We start from the raw sequence: 4660 nt of genomic DNA on the forward strand, positions 1-4660 counted from the left end.
GATCTATAGACTATAGGTTCTCATCATTTTAGTGTTTTAAAAGTTGAGCGCTCATCCTGCAGCAGTCACATGGTAGGTGTGCCTTAAAGTAGATATTGCTGTATCATCCTTTTTGACTCTAACAAGGATCAGATTTTACAAAATAAACTTTTATTTTGTGTTAGAACAGACTTTAAATTAGCGATTGAGACCGTAAACTTATCAAGAAAGTTTTACTAAGCTCAAAGAGCGAGGGGGCAGTGGGGTCATTTTCTCTTAGAAGTCAAAACAGCTGATTTTGTTGTGAGTGACCCCTCCTGCAGGCTGTTAGAAACAAAGCAGGTTTAAGGGATTTGTGAATTGGTTTCACTTGCATCCTTTTCATACATGTGTCTGCATTTTTGTGCATGCTGCTATAAAAGCTGCACAGGAATGCTTTGGGAGGATCAACAAACTCTGCCCAGCCTCCAAAATACACCCATCCATTTTCTTCTGCTCACTGTCATGGCAGGCCAGAGGGGGGTTCAGCCTATCCCAGATACTCAGCTCAGCTGTCACATGGCAAGTCAGACTGCTGGCCACAAGGCTAACACAGAGAGACAAACAACCATTTACAACTGTTGGCAATCACCACTTAACCTACTGCATGTCTGCACGACTCTGGGAAGAACCCGGAGGAAAGATGAAAGATGAAAACCAACACAAAAAAGCGATCACCATTATGATTCTGCCTTAAAGACTTGAACAGGTAGAAAGGGAGGCTGCAGCCTGACTGCTTGTTACCTGTAGTTCAGGGTCTGGCTGCTGGGGAAGACATTCGCTCAGCTTTCAGTCTGGCTCTTAGCGTTAGCATGCTGTCTTGCACGTTAGCATGCTAGCATCCGTTGCACTGCAGACTTACTTGTTGTTCTTAGAGTATTTAAAAGTACAGTGTTTCTTCTTCAGTAACTTCTCACTCACTATGTGTTAACAGACCTCTCTGCACTGAATCACACTTGTTATTAATCTCTGTCTCTCTTCCACAGCATGTCTTTATCCTGTCTTCCTTCTCTCACCCCAACTGGTCACAGCAGATGGCCCCGCCCCTTCCTGACCCTGGTTCTGCTGGAGGTTTCTTCCTGTTAAAAGGGAGTTTTTCCTTCCCACTGTCACCAAACTGCTTGCTCATAGGGGGTCATATGATTATTGGTTTTTTCTCTGTATGTATTTCACCTTAAAATATAAACCACCTTGAGGCGACTGTTGTTGTGATTTGACGCTATATAAATAAAATGTAATTGAATTGTAGTGCAAATGCTAGAACTGATAAGCTGGATTGATAGGCAAGCAGATTAACAATTCTATAGAACTGGACTACTGGGAACCAGTTTTCTGGAAGAAGCGGTTCTCGAGTCCCATCCTAACCACCATTTAGCAGGCTAGGATGCACCATAAAACTAGCCCATTCTAGGAGATCCCCGTGGGGTTGACAGATCGTTGGCAAAATCCCAATGCCAGACACCACGGGAAACCTGTAGAGGTCGTGTGAACATGCACAATATTTGGGAGATGGTTTTTAGTGTGGTCCTGTGACAGACTGTCCAATGTCTCCTGGAGAAGGCTGCAGCCCCCCCTGCCCTTCCTGAGAACCTGACCTGGATAAGCGGTGAAGAAAATGGAAGTGGGTGGATGGATGAATAGCTTTTAATGTTGTGGCTGTTCTGGGTGATAATCACTTGTGCTAATCTCAGATGCACCCCACCTGATTTTCTTCCACAATCAGGCCTTAAGGACATTTTTACTGTAAAACACAGTAACTCTCCAGCCATGTGCTGCTATATTTGACTAATTTACAGATGTAGCTGGGAGTGTAGTCACGGCATACAGCTGTAGTTTATTGAGCTAATGGTCCAGTTGGCCAAGTATTTTACGGCTAACCGTTGTTCTACATTGTTTTCTCCGGTGGATGATCTGAGGCAGCAGGAAAATGAAAAAAGTGTCCAGGACCCCAGAGGATCACGGGCCCGGGGATGTTTAACGTGACAGAAAGTCCTCTCAAGTATAGAGCTGCAGATGTGTTGCTCAGTGGCTTCGCTCTTTCAGATGCAGAGGAAGAAAAAACGAAACGACTGGAAAACATGTTTTCCAGATGTTTCTGTGCAAAGCCCTCTGCCAGATTCTCGGAGGAGGTGGATTTTAAACAAACGTATCTTGGCGATGGAGGACGAGGCCATCGCTCATTTTTATGTTTGAAGTTTCAAATGTTTTCACGTCTCCCCATCTGGTGAGGAAGAGAGAGCAAAGCATCGTGGGAAGAGAGTGAGTTCACCGCAAACGCTGCGATGGGTATCGTGGATGAGATCTGCACAGCGCTGAACAACAACCATCAGCAGGGAGACAAACACAAACATGCACACTGAAACACTTTCTTTTACACACCCACCTGCGTGCACACACACCTGGAAATATCGACTATATCGGCAGTAAATGAGCACAAACAGTCACATAGGACAGGTCAGGCAGTGCAGGATGACTGATTGCTCTTATTAGAAGTCTTTAACGTCAGCTCAAACCGGTGTGACTGCTTTTAAGCTGCAGCTTCAGTTTGGTTCAACTTTGACCTCAGCAGTCAGCCAACAGAAACGTGTTATCTGGATGTATTTTGTGTTTGCAAAGGGAGGAGCTGTTCCACTCACTCACTGATATCACACTGTTTTGTATGCAACACGACTTGAACACAAAGTACAGCAGCGTTCACAAACACTGTGTGTATCAGACGTGATTCTGAACTCTGTGACACAGTTTTATTCAACTCTGAGCTTCCTGGTTTTCTCAAACTCTCAAAAAATGATGACATGTTTTCTTAAAAAATAAATTTTTACAGAGTTATGACAGCCAGTGTTTTTAGTAACAGTCTATGGGATGAACATTACAGAGGGTGTGCTGTAATTTCCAGTCGGATCTGATGTTGGCACTGTTTGGTTATTGTTCCAATCTCCCAACACACTGATATCGAATAGTGTCTGCCTGACCTGTTGTCTCAGTTATATGGTGGACGTGTTGCTAGGCAAAAAGCTTTACAGGCTCCTCAACACTTGAATCATATTTTTTATTTCCAGGATATCTGCAAATATGCCTGCAAACATTCCTTCTCTACTTCCTGCAGTTTTGCAGTAGTTCCTGCACTACGACAAAAGCGCAGAGAGAATTTTTAGTTTTTATGAAAATATAGATATCCCATAAACTATGAGCATTCAGTCTAATGAGAGTCATTATACACAAATAGTTTCCAAGCTGCACCAAGGTCTTTCATTTTCCTGTTTAGACATAGTTCACCCTTGAGTCCTGCATCATACAGAGCACTAATCCATTGATGATCTGCTTTGGACCTGCAGCCATGACGTGCTAAAGTCTTCAGTTATTCCAGAATCAGCACCGCTGCAGCTAAAAATCTCCCCATAACATTGGAGCAAAGCTTCCCTCGTTCCTTTCAGCCCCGTCGGATGTTAATGCTAAAAGGGAGCTCTTCCTTCCTACTGTTGCCATCTGTGGTTAATGGTGAATTTTCTGATTGTTGGGTTTTCCCACTAATATTGTAGATTTATTTTACTTTGCAGAGATTACGGGCCTTGATACAAAACGACTGTACTGAACTGAATTGCATTGCAAAGCATATAGTTGGGGCTGGATCAGGTGACCCTGAATCCTCCCTTAGTTGCACTGCAATAGGTCTAGGCTGCTGGAGGATTCCCATGATGCACTGTTTCTTCTGTTTATACACTTCTATGCATTTATTTATTAGTTATTATTAATATCTGTCTCTCTTCAACAATATCTCTTGTCCTGTCTTCCTCCACTCACCCCCCAACTGGTCTCAGAACATGACAGCGCCTCCCTGAGCCTGATTCTGCTGGAGGTTTCTTTCTATTAAAAGGGAGTTCTTCCTTCCCACTGTCACCAAAATGCTCGCTAATATGATTTCATATAATTATTGGGGTTTTCTCTGTTTTCTTTGTATTATTGTAGGGTCTTCACATTACAATATAAAGCACCTCGAGGTGACTGTTGTTGTGATTAGGTGCTATATACACGAAACTGAATTTAATTGAGAGAGTCAATCTAAAAATAAGACAAGTGAGTACCAAATCACAATCAGTGGGAGGAAGCAGACGAGTGAACACTTCTCCATCTCAGCCTGAGCTCAGCAGCAAATAACAATGAAGGACTGCACGATCAGGTTAACCGTGAAACAGAGAAGAAGAAAATCTCTTTGATGTTTGCATTCTGCAGAAAGTGATCCAGACTCGTTCTTCTCTCACTCAGGTTTGCTTACATTTCTGTGGAAAAGTGAAACCCACAAATATCTGCTCCGTCTGAATGATGTGCCTGATAAATCCTCGGTACCTGGGAGAAACAGCCCTTAGTCAGTCTGACCTTTTCTCCCACAGGACTGGGATGGGGATGTTCGGTTTGTTAGCCTCCTTTAACGCCTGTTTCTTGTATAAAATTAGAACTTCTATGATTGGAAACATCGCTCAGTTCTGTTAACTAAATGTACGCATGTATGCCTTTTACGATCGTGGCGATCGTGGCTCAAGAGTTGGGAGTTCGCCTTGTAATCAGAAGGTTGCCAGTTCGAGCCCCGGCTTGGACAGTCTCGGTCGTTGTGTCCTTGGGCAAGACACTTCACCCGTTGCCTACT

This window comes from Pundamilia nyererei, unplaced genomic scaffold, assembly GCF_000239375.1.
Source record: "Pundamilia nyererei isolate P.nyererei 1_Seehausen unplaced genomic scaffold, PunNye1.0 scaffold00019, whole genome shotgun sequence".
In the NCBI taxonomy this organism is placed as follows: domain Eukaryota; kingdom Metazoa; phylum Chordata; class Actinopteri; order Cichliformes; family Cichlidae; genus Pundamilia; species Pundamilia nyererei.